Source organism: Podarcis muralis, chromosome 10 (assembly GCF_964188315.1).
Source record: "Podarcis muralis chromosome 10, rPodMur119.hap1.1, whole genome shotgun sequence".
Lineage (NCBI taxonomy): Eukaryota > Metazoa > Chordata > Lepidosauria > Squamata > Lacertidae > Podarcis > Podarcis muralis.
Genome location: NC_135664.1, coordinates 63,010,468 through 63,031,102, shown reverse-complemented (window position 1 = coordinate 63,031,102; position 20,635 = coordinate 63,010,468). Strand labels below are relative to the sequence as shown.

The 20,635-nt window shown below is 44.8% G+C and overlaps 1 protein-coding gene across 3 annotated transcripts in view; it reads right to left on the bottom strand.

The window, feature by feature from the left end:
• Positions 1-20,635, bottom strand: part of PDE3A (phosphodiesterase 3A) — a 278,612-nt gene that overhangs the window by 113,906 nt on the left and 144,071 nt on the right. The gene's annotated exons all lie outside the window — the stretch shown is intronic.

Sequence of the window (20,635 nt, the reverse complement as noted above, 5' to 3'; positions counted from 1 at the left end):
GTGTGTATTTTTAACACTGGGCGGCAAGCATCTAGTACAAGGCTGCGTCTATGTCAGGATGCTAGAGAGGCACTGGAGGAAAATAGTAAGACTCGCCGAGGTGTGGCATTGGGTAAGGAGCTGAGACTCCAGGGAAAAAATCAGCTTTCGTTCCAATAAAGTTATATGGGCTAAGGTGAGTTCCCCCCTTCTCCAAAATACCCCCTGCCTGGTGAAAACAGGAGACAATTCTCCCATTCTTTCTGGGGAAAGGGCTTTCTCTGAAAAATCAGGAAGCTGCCTTATATTGAGTCAGATCATTGCCCCACCTAACTCTAGCAACACCGACACTGACTGGCAGCGGCTTTCCAGGGTTTCATTCCCAACCCTAGCTGGAAACCTGCCAGATACTCTGTCATTGAGAACTTTCAGGCTGCTTACGTCACTATGACACACTTACATTCCACTCGCCACACTTCTGGAATGAAGCAAGACACAGCGTCACTCTCAAGGCGTATCTGGAGGGGAGGCTAGTTGAAGACTGCCAAGAGAGCCTTGCGCCATGAGGTTATTTTTTGGGAGGGCAGTTTTAAAAGGAGGGGAGCGCCGAAGAAAACTCTTTCTAATATTATTATATTTATAACCCACTTTTCCTCCAAGGAGCTCAAGGTGGCATATGTGGTCCCACTTCCTCGTTTTGTGTTCACAACCACCCTGTGCGGTAGGTTAGAGGTAGGTCACACAACGAGCTTCATGGCTGAGTGGGGATTTGAACCTTCTCCTTCCAAGTCTCTCTTCTTCCATGTCCAGGTTAAAGGTAAAGGGACCCCTGACCGTTAGGTCCAGTCGTGGTTGACTCTGGGGTTGCGGCGCTCATCTCACTTTAGTGGCTGAAGGAGCCGCCGTACATGCTGGTCATGTGGCCAGCATGACTAAGCTGCTTCTGGCGAACCAGAGCAGTGCATGGAAATGCCATTTACCTTCCCGCCAGAGCGGTACCTATTTATCTACTTGCACTTTGACGTGCTTTCGAACTGCTAGGTTGGCAGGAGCTGGGACCGAGCAATGGGAGCTCACCCTGTCGCGGGGATTCGAACCGCCAACCTTCTGATCGGCAAGCCCTAGGCTCAGTGGTTTAGACCACAGTGCCACCCATGTCCCATGTCCAGGTTAAGAAAGTGGAAATTCACTCTCAAAACCTCCCCACTTGAACTACGCTGGTTTGGGGTATTTCGTTTCGTTTTTGATGGGGAGTGTCTCATACTCACCCAACAAATGGTAAAAGAGAAGCTCTTGGCACAGTTTCAAAAGGAAACTGCATGTGCTATGCAAAAGAAGCGTCTCAATCAGATTTGAGTGAGTTGTGGCCTTCATTATATCTCCCAAACTGAAGCTACTATGTAAAATAGTAAACACTGCAGGATGATGTTAACTTTAACGGTTTAAGAACCCAACATTTAATGGTATCTAATATGAGCTGAACGAGTGCAAAATTGTGCCAGTTTGTATATGGCTATCTGGATAGAAAGATAGCTAGATAGGAAAATGAGCTTATACGGCAGTAAAAGGAATTCTCGGGGTCCTTCTAGAACCAATAAAAGCTATACAGCTAAAAAAAATCTGCCTGATTAATCTGTAAACCAGACGTCGAATTATGCATTTTAATACAATGATCTCAGGCCTGCAACTGTACTTTATATTTGCAAGGATGTTGAAAAGGACAAACAAATAGCATTCACCACAATCAAAGGGCAAAATTAAGTGGTCACTAAAAATAACAGCAACTCCTCTCTCTCTCTTTCTCAGTATCTTAACAGGACAAATTATCTCGACTGCCCTTTGAGAAGACAAAAAGCAGGAGCCACATTACAAGACCAGGGAGCAATTGTACCACATCCAGAAAGATATCTGGCATGAAGATATGCGCTGCTGTAATTGTACAGATTGGGATGGAAACAGCCCCAAGCTATGGCAATCCTACGTTTACAAGGATGGAGTGCAAATAGGCAACCAGAGACCATACTGTAGAATGCAGATGTTGCATGGTTCGGGGGTCATGGGTGGGTTAGGGGTCATGTGGGATCTTCTTGAACACCCACCCATGCCATGCTAACTGCAAGGGCCAGAATCTTGTGACCAGTGTAGGCATCCGGTTTACTTACTCTCTCTCTCTCTCTCTCTCTCTCACACACACACACACACACACACACACATTCCAGTGAGGCTAAAGCATGGTCTGTGAGCACAAAATGCGGCAGAAAATTTAGCGGAAAGGAAGAATGGAGTCATCTGGCTGAGTTCGTGGCTGGCTTGGTGGCTACAACCCTGACAAGAGCACAGCTGTTCGTCAAAACCCGCACTTCTCTGAATTTTGCGTTCCAGCTCTTCAGCCAAGTACCATGTAAAAAAAGACATCAACCAGGGCAAACTGTGTGTAAAAATAGCCAATATGAAAATTGCATTGTATTAAGGAAAGTTGCTGAGCAAAAAAATGTATTAGGCAAAAGTACATACAAAATTAAGCATTTCTTATGTAATATTGATGAATATTCACGAGGAATTCTTTTGTGGGGAGGAATCCACAGGAAATGTGGAGAACTGAATTTGAGATTGGGGGGGGGGGAATGAGAAACTAAGACGAACAGGAATTGACAGGTGCACTTGCCCCTAGGTAAAGGTAAAGGTACCCCTGCCCGTACGGGCCAGTCTTGACAGACTCTAGGGTTGTGCGCCCATCTCACTCAAGAGGCCGGGGGCCAGCGCTGTCCGGAGACACTTCCGGGTCACGTGGCCAGCATGACATCGCTGCTCTGGCAAGCCAGAGTCGCACACGGAAACGCCGTTTACCTTCCCGCTAGTAAGCGGTCCCTATTTATCTACTTGCACCCGGGAGTGCTTTCGAACTGCTAGGTTGGCAGGCGCTGGGACCAAACAACGGGAGCACACCCCGCCGCGGGGATTCGAACTGCGACCTTTGGATCGGCAAGCCCTAGGCGCTGAGGCTTTAACCCACAGCACCATCCGCGTCCCTGCACTTGCCCCTACTTAGGTACAAAGTTGATCAGAGGCAAAGTGTTGCAGCTTCCCTGCTCAGAAGCTGTCAGCTGACACAGCGTGACCAATAAGAGTTCCACCTGCTATGTAACACCTCAAACTCTGGCTCAGGTCTTCAGTTCCTGTGATTTATGGTATGGGCGAAAACCAGGTTGCTCAGACAAGCCATACTTGCCTAGTGCTTGTTTTACATCATGATCCGAAGACACTCTTCCACCTTCCTCTTTCTTCTCTTCCCCCTTTTGTGAGTTCTGTCTTGGAAGCAAGCATCTGGTTAGCAGATGCTTTGCGTGCCAACTATACATAAAGTAGCAAGGGGAAAGATTTTATTTTCATGGGCTGCTCTTAATTCAGTCAGGCTCGCAGCTGGAGCGTCACAGTCCTCACACATAACATGGGGAAATTCCCAATATTCGACATGGCCTAGCTGCTAGGGTACACACAACGACACTGGTACCAGCCGTGGTGTTTGTGGCAACAAAGCCTTTGGCACTGGTTGGCCAACCTCATTCCTCGGTCCACCATTTTTGTCCCTGGCCCTGCCTAACACTGGAATGTGGCCCCTGGAAGGCTACCCAGAAGGGAATGTGGCTCTCAAAAAGATCCCCCACCTCTGTTCTATACAGACCCTTTAATTAACATATAATGATAGTCACACACTGTGCAGATTCTGTCAAATTGATAAGGGAGAAAGGTGCTCTGGAGGAATATAATGCCATGAAAAATAAACACGTGTGTCCATTTGAGCAGATATTTCTGCCCTTCTCAAATAGGGAAGGAAAATAGCAATACAAGTGCATAGGGCATGAGACTCTTAATCCCAGGGTTGTGGGTTCAATCCCCAAATTGGGTGAAAAATTCCTGCATTACAAGGGGTTGGACTAGATGACCCTTATGGCCCCTTCCAACTCGACAATTCTATGTTTTCCGTAGTAGGTAGATCACAAAACAGCCTGGCTGTCTGAACGGACAGGAGGTACACGAGTTTAGAAATCCTGGTCTACAGTTGTTGTGTTCCACAATTTCACGGGTCTCCACTTGGAAAATTAGCAAGCTCCCCTGTATGTTGCCTATCTTCCCATTTTTGCTGAGTCAGGCTTACCTGCCTCTGTGTAGGCAGTTTACTAGGTAGGCAGAGAAACATCTCTGACAAAGAATATTTCTGTTGAGCTGACTGTCCCGTTGGCCGAGGATGCCTGACCTGGGAAGGGTGGGGTATATTTGCAGAGGAAGAAAGCATGCAGGATTGGCAACAAGATCGGGGAACTGTGAATGAAGTCAATCTTCTTACAGGGCGATGTCGCCTATGTCCCGGCTCCCAGACCACCAACACCTGAAGGCCTACAACTGGACCTAATATAGGGCAGATGGTATTTAATAAGGACAACTTGGACCCGACTGAAGTCAAACAGGGGAAGACTTTAATGAGAGGAGACTGAGTTGCTGGTGAGACGTTTAGGGGAGGAAGCCGGGTGGGAAGACAAGGAAATTTAGGATGGGGGGCGATAGAAACTGCCAGGTCAAAATTAAAACAGAAGCCTAGAGGCTCTTCAGAAGCAGAAGTGCATAAGAAATTAGAAATTTAGATAGATTAAAGATTATCTTTTATAATCAGACCCTGTGGAACTAGTGCAGAATTCACCATCAATCAGGATGCCCCCAATTCAAATTCACCCTCCGAAAGGTAATGAAGGCCCACCTTAGCTGACTCCACTGTCCTGGGTCTCCAGATATCCAGCGTCCTGTTTTGGCCAATCTGATGTCTACAGGAAGACCAGAGTAGATCTCCAGGCATCTACCATGGTAAATACTGAGGTGCTATATTGTTCCAGGGCCCTGTGGCCAAATGCAATGGTAGCTGCCCATCAGAGGAGCTTCACTGTGCTTCTACTCTGCTGGTAAGCCTACCCACTGGCCCCTATGCTGAGAAGTAATATAAATAGGGACAGGGGACATTGAACAGGTGTCACAACTTTGAGGGCATGCAAAGCCCTCCCTTTCTGCCCTGTCTACGTTCAGCCCTGGTTTCATCCCTCAACAGTACAGTCAAACCTCGTTCTGCGTCTGCCTCTGGCGGACATCCGTGGCAAACCACGAAGTACTGGAACGGGTTACTTCCGGGTTCGCCACTCACGCATGGGTAGAAGCGCTAAATCGCGCTTCACGCAGATGCGGCACTTCGGTGTGCGTCATTTTCGGGTTGCGGCGGGGCCTCCGGAACGGATCCTCACCGTAACCTGAGGTTCCACTGTATTATCATTTCTGCTTTGCTGATCTCCGCTGCAGTAATTCTGCAAGAACTGCTGAGATAATGCTTTGAACGCTCAAATGCTACATAAAGGCCAAGCATATTACTCTCTTATATCAAGCGACTGAATTTGAGAAGCTACAACCCCAAGCAGTTTCACTTGGAAACAAGTTGAAGTGACTCTGCTTTGGGATCAGGGCGTAAATGCAATGCATGTAAATATCTAAGTGGGGGGGGGGTTAAGTTAGTTTGGTGCAAGGGAATAGTTGAAGGCAGCCCTGTATGGGGAATTTTAATGTTTAATTATGTTTTTATATATGCTGGAAGCTGCCCAGACTGGCTGGGGCAACCCCATCAGATGGGCAGGGTATAATAATAATAATAATAATAATAATAATAATAATAATAATAATAATAGGACATCCCTATTTTCATGGGAGAAATTCTGGAGGAAATGCAATTCATGGAGGATAAAGCTATTAATGACTGCTAAGAGACAGTGCATAGCAGTTTCTGGGAACAGCAAGGAGGTCGAGGGGTTGCTTGTGGGTTCAGGTTTTCCACTGTGAGAACAGGATTTGGACCATGGCAGACCACTGGTCTGATCCAACAGGGTTCTGGTTATATTCTCTGATAGATAGCACAAGTGGAGGGGAGGAATCAGAGGCTTTCTGGCAGGGTTATATGGATGGTTTGAAGAAGAGACACTTTTCCTTCCGTAGGATGTTAAGTTTTACTATGCTGTTAAAGAAGCCAGTCTGCAATTCTACATTTATAAGATGTGCAAAGGAGTCCCAGGTTCAAGCCAGCCAGATGAAACCAAAGGCAAACTTTTTAATAAAAAAAACAAACCCTCCGGCTCTCACAACTTCCCCCTGAGTTACGCTCTGGGCGCCAGCCTTTTCGAGACAAAATAAGGGATGTCTTTCAAAAATGAAAAAAATGAATCAGACACACCGTGCATAAAAGAGGCCCAGTCACCGTGTTAACTATAGAGCAAAAGCAGGGACCAAAGATTATAACACCTTTGCATCCAGAGGAATCAATAAAAATAAAAATAAAAAAAGTTGTATGAAGTGTAGATTCCTCTCCAGCATCCCGTCTCCCCCATCCCACACTTTTGCCAGTTTATGGTGTTTCCACTGCCAGTCCTACCCTATGAATCTTCCTTCTGAGGGGGGAAAGTCTCTCTCTCTCTCCCCTCCCAAATTCTCACAAATCAAAAGGTATGCAGTTTTTTTTTACATTCTGGCTACGAAGGCAGCACTCTGTGGAACTGAATCTCGCTGCACAGCTGGAACGGAGAAAAAACTGAATAAAACAAAACCCCCAATTAAATCCAAGTTGCCCACGCCACCCAAAGCCTGGCTGCTGAATGCCAGCCTAAACAGAGGACAGCTTTAGCTGTTTAGGAGAACGTATTAAGGCTTGGACTTTGATGCGTCTCTGCAAAAAGGGACACCTGTATATTACAGGGCAGTAGCAGCTGCATGAGGTATCTCCCCCCCCCCCCGCCCTAGTCAACCTTAATGTTAATCTTTTCCAAGCCTTTTCATCATCATCAACATCATTTATCACCATTGCATTAATATTATGATAAGATTTCAACTTGTTCAATTGGGCGAGACTGTATTTTAGGTAGGATATATGTAAGTGTGTAATGTGGATATTAATGCAGAAAGTCATAAGAATAGATTTATGAAGGAGAACATGCAAAACTGGAAATAGACTGATATATAGATACACACACACACACACACACACACACACACACACACACACCTCTCTCCACGTGTGCACAAGTACATTGTGGAAATAAACAGTAAACTTTAATTAAAGGAAGAGCAATAAATTTAGATAACCTTTATAGTAACATTGAATTATTCAATACTACATTTTCATAATTTGTATTATCTCTCTCTCTATCTCTGGGATTGCACTGCAACTACCATAATAACTGGAGATAACAAAAGTATCTTTCCTGAATTCACATTTATTATCTTGCTCAATCCCGGTAAATAGTTATACCATTGAAAATGGTAGCAGAGATAGGATTTATTTTTCTAAAAGTAAAAGGTGGCTACCATGTTGGCCTATGGGGGGGGGGGGCGGAATCCACACACATCTCAAACCCCTATTGGGATGATGCCTTCATTTGACCAACCAAAATATCGTAAAGTAGCATGTAAGCTTTTGAGTTGAGTGTGTCTGGCTGTTAACCAGAAGGTTGGTGGTTCAAGCCCACCCAAGTGTCAGGAGTCCAGGTCCCAGCTTGATAACACAGTAAGTGAACATAATTAAAAAGGAGGATTTATTGGAAAAACAAAGAGATAGCTCTGGACGGCTCCAACAAAGCACCCAACATTATCACTCAAGATGACCCTTCTGAAGACTCATTCCAGTTCCTACAGAAGATATTGAACCTTCGCCCCTTACATCTCTTGTTTTGCTTCGTGTCCAGCAGCCCTCCCATTCGCTGACTCTTCAGACTTATTGGATCAGCTCCAACCTCTTCCTGTTCCGAAAGGCTGTGTCTGTTTGCGCCTGCTTGAGCTTCCTGAGAGCTTTGGCTGTGTTTCAGCCTGCTCTCAGTTGTTCCCTTGGCAACCGGCCATCCAAGGTCAGAGGGATTTGACGCTGGCAGCTCTGGCCTCTGCTCAGCCTGCGTCAAATCTAAACCTCTCTGCTCCTGCCTGTATTCTGCAGCTGACTGTAAAGTTCCACTTGGAGCTGGCTCATTCCTGACATCAGGGAAGCATTGCAGGGGGTTGGACTAGATGACTTCTGGGGTCCCTTCCAACTCCACATTCTACAGTTATACGATCAAGCTAGATGGCAACATAACAAGTAGCGGAAGGGGGGAAACTGTATGATGGTGAAAGACTGATGGAGCCTGCATTTGGCTGTAGTCTCCTGCTCTCCCTTTTTAAGATGCAATGAGGGAAAGGTATAACAAATATTTAAATGAGGCTCCTTTAGGTGGTATGCAGATATTGGGGTGCAGTCAGGACTGTTGCAAAGAAGTAAAACAACGTCTGATTCAAGAAAGCATGAAATACCTAATAAAAGTATTGCCTTAATATAGATTTTGGAGTTTATTTTTTTCTAATATTTCACCATCTGTTTGAAGAGTTCTGCAGAATCCCAAAGCTTGCAAGCTATTTTGTAGGATTTTGGTTGGTCTAATAACATTTTCACCCTAATATGGAATTTGGGATAATATTAAGAACCATAGCTTCCATTTCTGAATTCTGACTTTGAGCTTCATGGACTTCACGCTTTCACAAACAGAAAGAAGAGACTCAATATGCTGATTTGCCCATGGATTTTGTGCATGTGCATATTACGGTGTGTATAAAGTTTTCAAACATTAATTCTCTTCACGCCCGAGACAGAAGAATCCAAGGCCAGTGAGAAGCAATAGCGGTTAGAGGCCTTGTCTCCATACTGCATGAGCAGCAGACTTAGCCTTGGCAAACAACCAAATTGCCCTCTTACATAAAACACCTGGAGCCGTTCCGTATTCTGCAATATTTAAAAGCAATTTTTCAACACCACGTCCTAAGAGTGTTGCTTGTTTAGCAACGCAAAGGGAATGCAATCACTGCTAGAGCATGGCTGCTTTTGAAACTTGGATCAAAGAGATTTACAGAAGCATAAACTGGAGGTGGCCCTTAAAAATAATAATGTAAGAACCACGTTACTTTGACAAGCTAACAGCACAACTTTATAGGAGGAATGCAGTACCAAAGTTCCTTAATTTTGCTCCTGACAAAACTCTCCTTTGATTGCTAAGAACCGGATAACTGCATCACCAGAACAAGAAATTGTGTTTTGTGAGCATCTTGTCTCCTTTGGGGTCATGTATCTGAGTTGTTGCTTGAAAACATTTAATGTGATAAGAAGAAGAGGAGGAGGAGTTTGGATTTGATATCCTGATTTATCACTATGCATCTTATGGAGCAAATTGCCCTGGAGCCAAATTGCCCAAGGGTGAAAAGCAGATCATGCTTTTTTTTTTTTTTTTTGAAAGAGGGAAGTGTGTGTTGAAAGGAAGCAGCTGATCGGCAAGCAATCAGGGAGGGAGATAAGGGACGCTAGAGATAAAGGAGGCTGCCTGGGAGGGGGGGAGGTAAAAGCCGATGGATCCTCAGGATATTTGCATTGGGTCACCCCAAATTCACCATCAGATCACATAGCATGTCCATGGCTACAGCTTGAACCACAAAAATCATACATCCACTGTTTCGATCAGAATATTTTTCTTCTTGTTTTCCTCCTCTAAAAACTAGGTGCGTCTTATGGTCAGGTACGTCTTATGGAGCGAAAAATATGGTACTTGTGTGGCTTCAACAACACAGATGTTCCAACAAGCTGGGAGAGGACTCTCGGAAACTGACAAGCTTTTCTCTTTGGAAGACGTGCCAAAAAACAACAGCACTCAAGCCAATTCTGAACTAGGCAGAGTTGAGCCACCATACTTCTGCATATCTCTTGAATCTGTAGTTTCTTTCGAGGGAGAAAGGGGGTGGAGGGTGAATTTTAAAGTAGCAATACTTGAGTTTTAGGAGTGAAGATTTAAGACAAACAGTGAATACTCTAAGAGATAGGCGAAGTTTATAAAAGGGCTGTGTCTGGCCTTCTTATAAAGGAGTTATAATTAACAGAAAGCAGCTGTTTAATGTCACATCCCTAACAGGAGCCTTAAATTTTCTTGTAGCTGGCTTCCAGTGGGAACCCAGGAATATTCCTTTGCTTCCAAGTATAAATGCCCCGTTATTCTGCTCTCATGGGGATAATTTATTCATTTCATTTTTAAAACTTGCATTCCACCCACTCTCTGAAGAACACAAAGCGGTCAACAAGTCAGAATAAAAAAAATATTATTTCAAAATATAAAAGAACCCCCTAAATTAAAATGTGTGTTAAAGCTATGGTTTTATGGTTTCCCCAGTAGTGATGTATGGAAGTGAGAGCTGATCTCTAAAGAATTGATGCTTTTGAATTCTGGTGCTGGAGGAGACTCTTGAGAGTCCCATGGACTGCAAGAAGATCAAACCTATCCATTCTGAAGGAAATCAGCCCTGAGTGCTCACTGGAAGGACAGATCATGAAGCTGAGGCTCCAGTACTTTGGCCACCTCATGAGAAGCGAAGACTCCTTGGAAAAGACCCTGATGTTGGGAAAGATGGAGGGCACAAGAAGAAGGGGACGACAGAGGATGAGATGGTTGGATGGTGTTCTTGAAGCTACCAGCATGAGTTTGATCAAACTGCGGGAGGCAGTGGAAGACAGAAGTGCCTGGCGTGCTCTGGTCCATGGGGTCACAAAGAGTTGGACACGATTAAACGACTAAACAACAACAACATTATGAAGACATTTTGCCAAAATGAACTTTTGACATGGATGCTAGCAGCTCCCAGGATCTCTACAACACAACAATGGAAACGGTTAGGGGGGAAATATGACCATATCTTTTAGGTATGAAAATATATGGAATTTACTTACTTCATGAGGATAAAAAAACAACACCACATAATCTACAGGCCTCTAAGAGACAGGATGAACCTGATCACTTCTATTCCATACTGGCAGCTCCCAACTGATGTGGGGTTTATGCTCCAAGGCACCATGCTTTTAAGTGAAATATATCTGAATATATCTGAATATTCAGGATATATCTGAAACACAACTGAAAAAGCCTGCAAGTGCCCCATTCTGCCCCCACCTCTTTTCATGAAGTTTTTGGGTCACTTCCAGGGTTTGGCGCGATTGTGCACATATTGGACATACCTAAAACGGTCTCTGCCTGTATGGTGGGCTTTTCTTTCTTTCTTATAGTTTAGTTTCAGATTTGCAGGTTATCACTATTTGGATGTTGTGTGAGGTTGACAGCTATGCCCCCATTTTCCCTTCTAGCACCCAACAATCAAGAGGTACGCTGCCTGTAATCAAGGAAGCTATTGCAAAATGCTTAAGTCTTGCAAGCTGAAGACACTAGTCAGAAATTATCAATGCCCTGTTTGTCTTCACCCTTTTGGTGGCTTTCAGTACTGAACTCAGTCTCATTAAGGGCTACGACAGACATTTGCAAACCACCCTGGCAGCCTTTCTTCAGATGAATTGTAATGGTAAAACACACCCACCCACCCACACACACACACACACACACACACACCCATGCTGTAAATAAAGAATAATAAATATGTGATACTTAAAGCTAAAGTGATGTTAAGAATTCCTGAGGAATTATTGGTGCTGTTTTGGAACATTGTGAATATGACTGAACTAACACACTAGACCGTGTTTCTGTTGGAGCATAAAGCATCTTTTCATCCATTTATGGGACCGCTTGGCTATTCACTGAAAAGATCACCAGTCATTCTGTGGTACAGTATCTGCTAACTGAAATTAGTGAATCGATTTAATTCAGCCTTTTGCCTCGCATCTTGGATGGTAGATGTCAGGGGTTCAGGAGCAGAGGGACAGGAAAGGGAGGGAGTAGAGACCGAGGGAGAGGAATCCGAGGGAGAGGTCAGCGATGATAGCCATCCGAGGTCTCTAAGTCTCTCCAGCGAATCAGAGGATTCACAGAAAGGGGCTCCCGTGGTCAGAGCTAGGGGGTTGCCAGAGGGAACACCCCAGGAAGGAGGGGCCAGAGGGGACTCAGAGAGCAGCAGCTGGAAATCGGGACCAGCTTCCCCACCGGAGAGCAGTAAGGGGGAGGAGTCCCAAGCATCGGCAGCAGGCAGCTTTCCGTCAGCGGAAGGACATGAGTCAGGGTTAGCCACGCCTGCATCAGAGAGCGAGGAAACGGTCAAAAGGAAGGTCAGGGGCAGCGCGCGCGTGCCAAGTTCAAATGTACAAGAGGGGGGCGCAATGAGCAGCCCGGAGAGGGAGCCGGGTCCCAAAGCCCGCCGAAGAGAGGGGGAGGAGTCCGAAGGGTCCGCTTCCGAGGCGTCCAGGAAGGAAGGCACCCAGGGGGGTAGTAGGACCCAGAGGAGGAAGGAGAAACGTAGAAGGTGGAGTAAGGCTAGAGTCTTAAACTGGTGTACAGGGGGCGGAGACTCAGACGAGGCTTCACTGGTCTAGGGTCTAGACGTAGAGACGCACGCTAGGGTTTGAAAATGGGAACTAAACTTCAATAAAGACTTTGTACAGTTCTGCTGGCTAGCGTTGGTCTTCTGTGAGCTGGGACCTGCAGGCAGTCTCTGACAGTAGATTTGTGCACAGTGACCCTAGAATAATATATATTTTTAAGAATAAATAAATGGAAAAATATATGAAAGCTGGTACACTCAGGGGGGTGGGGGAATGCAATCTTCCCTTAAAGAGATAATGCTTGTCTTGACAAGCATATTCAGTCATCCCAAATGGAAGCAAATTTAAGTCCAGATTTGCAGTTGAATTTGGACCAAAATGAACACTTTGGAGATCAGTATGTAGGCTTCCAACCTGGACAAAACAGGCAGGGGCTGCTGAGATCAGAGAAGTAAGCCTTGGGATTGCCCAACATGAATTTTGAATACTCCCGATCAGAATCACACACCGCCCCAAGCTGTCCCCCAAAGCAAAATGAAAGTGAAGGAAGAGAGTCTATAATCGGATCATGACCACAGTGGGAGGAGGGGAGGGAAAAGCCTTCCATCCATGCCACAGTTCTAATCCAGCCCCCACCCCAATGGCAGCTTCCTCACCCCCCACTAAAAAAAAAAAAATCTATATAGTACCAAACTGGGTGATGAACCTCAACATCTCTTAAGCTATCATATTTTGGGGTTCCTGAGATAAAGGAGCAGGCTTCTCTTCTAGGTCTGGATACAAGTGGATCGGACACCGTTTTGAATCAAGATGGCGAATTGAGCCTTTCAAAACTGCCCTGATTTTAGCCACCAATTTAAAAACTGCCCTGATTTATTACTACAGTGGTACCTCGGGTTAAGTACTTAATTCGTTCTGGAGGTCCATTCTTAACCTGAAACTGTTCTTAACCTGAAGCACCACTTTAGCTAATGGGGCCTCCTGCTGCCACCGCACCGCCGGAGCACAATTTCTGTTCTCATCCTGAAGCAAAGTTCTTAACCTGAAGCACTATTTCTGGGTTAGTGGAGTCTGTAACCTGAAGCGTCTGTAACCTGAAGCGTATGTAACCTGAGGTACCACTGTATTATTTTGGTTTCTGTGAATTGCCGAGAAAGGCTGGGGACAAGGATTTTTGATTTTTTTTAAGGACTTCCGAATTGGGGGGGACGGGACAAAAGCCCTCTTACATCTCAACATAAGAACTGACAAGGTTTGAACAACTATATGAAGCATAAGTGTATCTGCGCACGAAGCCAGGGGGGGCTGGGGGAGGCGCACGAAAGAGAAGAACTGAAAGAAGCCATGCCCCTGGCACCCTCTAACATAAACAGAGAGAAGTGCCAGGATAAACCTTGATGGAAGAGACTGGGTTCTTTGTCAGACGGAGCCTTTTCTTCCAAAACTTCCTCGCTGCCATATGTCTGTATGCAGCCAGCTGCAAGATCTAATAAGAAAGTTTTTATTCACAGTGTATAATGTTCTGCAGGTTTGCCACGAGGGTCAGTCGCAGAGAGGCATTGACGTCACAGTTCCAACAGACGAGGAGCTGAACCAAGCCAAGAAACGTAGGAGAAGGGGGGGGAGAGGGAGGCTGGGGGAAGTAGGGAGGCTGGGGAGTGAGAAAGAAAGAAAGAAAGAAAGAAAGAAAGAAAGAAAGAAAGAAAGAAAGAAAGAAAGAAAGAAAGAAAGAACGGAAGGGCAAGCACATCATATTCAAAGCCGTACAGATGATGTTAACCCTAAATGCTAAAAAGATTGTCTCACCCTTTATGTATCTAAAGGAATACTGTGCTCTGCAGAAGAAGGATGTATTTACTGTAGTTCTGAAGCCCACTAAATGCCATTTTTCAACAAGCAGAAAATTTGTGCCCATTCCAAATTTGGTACTGGTTTTAATAGACCCGAAATCGCCTCGGGTTGTTGCTTTTAAAATATCTGACATCATTTTGGGTTTCTTTGTACAGAACTGTCTTGTGCGTGTTTTTATTCTTGATGTTCCTGTTATTAAACTGCTCAGAGATGCTTTATAAGAAGCGCGTCATAGAATCAGAAGGGACCATCTAGTTGAATCCTCCAGCAATGCAGGAATCTCAGCTAAAGAATTCCTGGCAGGTGGACATCCGACCTCTGTTTAAAACCCTCCAGCGCAGGAGAGCCCGCCACCTTCCGAGGCGAAATGAAATGGATGAGATGAAATGCATAAGACGCAGCCCACATTTTCCATGTGAAAGAAAGACTTGTTTCTGAGCAAACCTCAGTCCATGAAGCTTCAGAACTATGATTGCTCCAGGTCATCCTGGAGCAAAGGAGCTTCAAAGGCAGCCGGCAGCCTTAAACCACTGAATTACAATTCAGCAAGAGATTCTGTGCTATTGCTGGTGGACTGAACTGATGCAAAGGATGTTTACTACATTACATTGGCTTGCTAATGCCAGGATGCCTGTGCTATCGACAACCGTTTTGTGAACTGCCCTTGTTAATTAAGTGCTTGCCTCTGTCTGTGCATCTCTGTATTTCATTTTCGCACTGTTCACAACCCTCTCCCCACCCCCCAATACTAGTAACTTAGGGAAACACTTCCTGTGTTTAATGAAGTGGGCTGTAATCCACGAAATATAATGCCATCATCAACCTCAATCTTTAAGGTGCTACAAAAGTCTTTATTATTTTTCCTGCAAGACTAACTTAGCCATATGTCCCACAACACATGGGACATGGTTGGGTAGAATAGACAACCACCTTAAGGAAAAGACAGGGCTCCCGTTCATTTCTTTTTGGAATAAATATCTAAGCAAAGGCATAATTGAAAAGCACCTTTCCCCTCCCCCACCCTTTTAATTGGAAGGTAGCTTGCTGTTTTTGTGTTTGGGCACCACATTGTATTTTTAATATCTTCATATTAGGTTGCCTGTAGAGTTGTTTGGTCTTCCCTCATTCAGAATTTCACTTGTTGGTTTAGGAAAACACACCACAAAATTCCGACAGCAGGGAAGTTCTCCATTGGGCAATGGGTGATGTGTTCTCCTTTGAAGAGGTCACTTGGATGTTTAATGTCCTTTAGGTGAAGCCAACGAGGAGGAAATGATCCTTATATGTGCTTTTGCAATACACCAGGCTGCATGATACAGATTTATAAACTTATGCACAGTGTAGAGATTCATATAGCACTTGTTGCTCAATAAAAGTGATTTCCTATAGATCAGGGGTGGCTCCGGTAACAAATTCTTCTAATGTGCAAAGTTGCCTCTCCTCCATTGACTGCCTTCACTACAACCTTGCAGGGCAGGCCACTTCGACACAGAATGAGGAGCTGAGTTCCGGAAACACAACTCACCAGCCCCTTTCCAAGTGAGACCCATGGCTCAAACAAGGATTTGAACTTATTTTCCTCAGTGCCACATCTCTGTGTCCTCTAAACGGCACCTTCTCTTTGTACCACCAGAAGCCAGAATGGGCCCTGCTGCAAAGCCCTTAAATTCAAGTGCTTTTGTCACCTAATTTTGTCCTTGTCACTGAACCTGGCATGTGTCAATAGCAGGGTACATACTGACGGCGCATCCATTTAAGAATGCAGAACAATAAAATAACCATGCCTGCATATTCCGCAAAGCATATTCAGATGATGATGTACAGTAATTTCAAAGCCATTTGGACTATTTCTGACCATCTCTTGTCAACTAAAAATAGGCCTTTCGGTAACGTATTACCACGATCCCATTCAAGATTTGCAATCCTCCCAGCGAAAGTTAAGACGTTCAGATTTTTCATGCTTTAGGACAGTTGTTCTTATGCTGGTGGCCACCTGAAGTTGCGGGAAAATGGATGGGGATGAGTGGGGACAATCAAATCGAAATTTAGGGGAACAATGCTTCCATAGTCACATCAAAAGTCCCCAGATATAACTTTTACGCACATTTTCTGCTAATAGGTGCATTTTAATGCACATTATCCAGTTGGAGAGCGGCACTGCAAAATTCGGAGGAGCGTGGATTTTAAAAGGACAGTGTGTTTCGAAGGGTTCGTTGGTTCGAGAAGTGCAAATAACGGTTGTTTCTCCTTAAAACACCCAACAATACATTTCCTGCCTCATCCCTGCAACACGCACACCATTCTCAGAACAGACCGCAGCTTGGAACCTATTGACGCCCATAAGCCTGCTAAGCGAATAGCCTGCAGCTAGAAAGCCTTTCTCAAGGCGATGGAGGCTGCCAAGCTGCAGAAGAGAGACAAGCCTCAGGTCACGTGGTGTCCCCAAAGGGGTGGTCTCCAACGGGGTCATGCCCCTGCCACAGCTCCTCCAAAACAAACACTGCCCCCCCCCCTTTGCAGGGAAAATACAGAAGGCTTTATTGCTTCACAAGCAAAGCCACTAAAAAGGGCTGCTGCTGCCGTTTTGCGGCTGTAACCAACCAAAAGACCTACAGCTGGGAGCACACATGGGTTTTGGGAGAAGTTCAGTACGTGCAGTTCTGGTCTCCGCCACCGAGAACACAAACGATGTAAAACTAAATAAAACACAGCAACTTCCGGAAGAACCCGACGCAGCACTTTTCCTTGGGGGCCAGCACATTTTAAAGGAGAGCACTGTTTTCTCCTGAAGAGCAAATTTCAATGCTCATTTGTTTTGGTTTCTCCCCCAATGGCTTTCCCTTAGATTTCCGCCAGTTGCCGTAAGCAATGTGGGCTACATAATCTCATTACTCTGTGCAGAGGACTTCCAGAGAGCATCAGGCAAATCCAGCGTTCTCATAAAAAACAGAACGGCAATGCATTAAAATTCTGAATGATTGCGCACCCTGGTTGCAGTTACAGTCCCCACCCCTGAACACGCACACACAATCCAGCTAAAGTTAGCCAGGATTAAGTCCCGGTGCTTACAAATGTCTTAAGCACTATGCAGAAACAAAAAAGGGGGGGAAACCACAGGTTGTACACTCAAGAGTTATGAGCAAAAAGAGCACGACAAAGGATGGGGAAATTATACGGAGAATTTACAAAGCATGGCAAAGGGAAGACAAGTCAGCAAGAGGCAGCAATGAAGGAAATATGTCTCGTCGTGCAAACTGTCAAAGCTGAGCTGAGTTTTTACTAAATAATGCCTGCTCGCGCCCACTTTTGCCATACCACATTGCAACAACACACACCAAATATCTCCAGCCAAATTCAAGACCGGCTATTCTGAGCAAACGTAAGCAAACCAGAACTCACTTTTGATAGTCTACTGATCTAGGACCCGCCAAGGGAAATCTACGGCGTGTCATTTCAAGAAGGACTCTGCTGGTTCAGACCAGTGGCCCATTCAGTCCGGCATCCTGCATTTTGGAAATGCACAAGCTGAACTGGAGTGGATTAGCTCTCTCACGTCCCATGAAACTGGTGCTCAGAGGCTTCTTGCCTCCAAAGGTAGTTTGGAACATAACCATTCCGGCCTGCAGCCACTGACAGCCTTATCCTCCATGAATCTGGCACGGAGGGCAAATTATATTCTGGTCTTCTTTAACTGATGCAGCACAGAAAACACATCTGAAGACTTCAATAACGCTTTTGGTTTTAAAACGAGAACGGGCCTTTTTTGTAGTGGCTCCCCGTCTGTGAAATGCTCTCCCCAGGGAGGCTCACCAGGCGCCTTCATTATACAGTGGTACCTCAGGTTAAGTACTTAATTCGTTCCGGAGGTCCGTTCTTAACCTGAAACTGTTCTTAGCCTGAAGCACCACTTTAGCTAATGGGGCCTCCTGCTGCCGCCGTGCCACTGGAGCACGATTCCTGTTCTCACCCTGAAGCAAAGTTCTTAATCCAAGGTATTATTTCTGGGTTAGCGGAGTCTGTAACCTGAAGCGTATGTAACCTGAGGTACCACTGTACAAGTTTAGGCGCCAGGCAAAAATGTTCCTCTTTAACCAGGCCTTTGGCAGATTGACATCCAATGCCCTTTTAAAATGTGTTGGGGGGCGTGATTGTGGGATTATTCGGTTGCTTTCATTTTTACTTTTACTATGTATTTTGTGTTTTTACATTAGGATTTTGTTTTTTATCCACCCTTAGACCTATAGGTATAGAGCAGTATACAAATTTAATAAATAATAACACTATTATTCTTATTCTTATTATTGTTTACATCAAAAATTCTGGCATATGCATATATATTATTAGACCTGGGCAGGATGCTTCGCTTTCAGCAAAATTGGACAGTGGATTAGGGAGGTGTAAACTTTTGTAATTATGTAAATCTTGTTGTGTTGTAAGCTGCCTTGAGCACTGTTTTTAAGTGTGGAAAGGCGGCATGAAAATTAAATGATGATGAAATTGGACAGTGGATTAGGGAGGTGTAAACCACCATCTGAGAAACATTGCTAACTTTTTGCCAACGGTATTTTCACTTTTTGCAAATTTTGCATGGGCATTATTATGTGTACTCCTACTACGGTGTAGGCCACAGAGGGGCGGCAGCAGCAGTAGGGGGGGAATGCATCACAGCTCACACTTATAAACAGTTTCCCCAACAGATGCAGTGTTTGGATTATGATTTCACGACAGCCTGCCGTGGTTTCGCTAGCATCTGTGTGCAAGTACTGATAGTTCAGAAGGAGTGCTTCGCTCCTCATGACCCTGCAAGACACTGTCCTATCTACCAAACACACACCATTTGGAGGAGGAACCCCGCCTAAGTTTGCATTTACGCATTTCCGAGATCACTGTGGTTTCCACCGCAGGAAGCCAACGACGTACAACGCTTATGCAAAACCACCAGTATTAAGTCACTTTAGGTCAAGTAGCTTAGCTGCTATCAGGGAAGCAAAGCTGGAGGAAGTTCCACTGCTGGGCCACAGCTTGCAAGCTATGCAACTAGAAAAAGGCACTCGAGTTCTTGAACTTATGCAAAACCCTGATGTGTATACTGATGCAAACATTTGTGATCAAGTGGGTTTTATCAAGCCATGAGTATAAGCAATGGGCAAATTGGTCAATTCTGGTTTCCCTCAATTGCTTATTTTCCCAGTTTTAAATTCAGCTCTCTACTTCCGTCTGCAATTTTTTTAAAAAAACTTCACAAAAATTCATCAGCACTTTTGAGTGAATTTCTCCTAATTGTACGCATTTCTTCATGCAATTTTGCCTAACATACACACTTTGCAAACTAATTTCTGAATGTCATGTTCATGAATATATACATTTTAACGCACATTTCGCCCTTGTATATGCATTTGTAAACACCTTCCTTGGCTTCAGAACTGCACTGGAAAATTTGGGGAAGTGTGAGTTTTGAAGGATGGCTGCATTGCTGTCTGCAGGTTGTTTGGACTGTGCAAACTAGGAAAGTCCGCCTTTAAATGCAAATTGAATCTCTCCCCTCCCCCCCCACCAGATTGGCTATTTATTGAGCAGTCATGCTGACATGTTTGCACAAAACATGCATGGAGGTTATACAGTGTGGCCTGTTTACTGAGCATTTATCCTGATACATGCACATGGAGGTTATACGACATTGCTAGCTAGTCTTTGCTATTTTGCAATGAAAATTCTCACTGCTTTTCTTATAGGATAATGACCCCCCCCAAAAAAAAAAAAATAGGGAGTGCGCGATAGCAACCAAATTTTATGTGAATAATCAGCTTGTCTGGAAGCACCCCTTTTTTTATGCCAGTGGAAATCAGCCCAGATCCAATGCAAAATTCAAAGTAAGTGCAAATGTCAGCAGCCATGCTCCTTTTTCCAATTCAGAATGTTGAATATTGGTAATGGAACTTCAGATGAACAAGCGTCTGCTTCCTTCCGATAAGTATGAAAGGCATTGCATCGATGGCATAGGGAGGACCTTGAAATGCTGGGGCCCTTTGCACAGTGGCAAAGCTGGAGGTGTCAGATATTGAATCTGGGACCTCTTGCATGGAAAGCATGTGCTCTTACCGCTATGCAACTTCACTCCCACCCCCGGGGCAAAATAAAACAAAAAAATACACCAACCATCTTCTCAGAAGATGAAATCGGTTTGTGGCAATCTTGGTGAGAAAATTTGGTTTCTGTTCTCCAGCAAGTGTTTCTTCACAGTCCACCACAGCGCAGGGTCTGACACAGGACATTTGCAATGCAAAACGCGTATGGGTGTTACTAAAAAGAGATGTATTTTCTGCAAAAGAAGAAGAAGAAGAAGAAACCACCCTCATGCTGCAGAATGAATACCCTCCCGACTTTGGCTTGCATTCCGTGTTAATCCTACGCAGCGTAGACCCACAGAAGTGAAAGCGCATGAACTCTCAGGTTCACCAACAT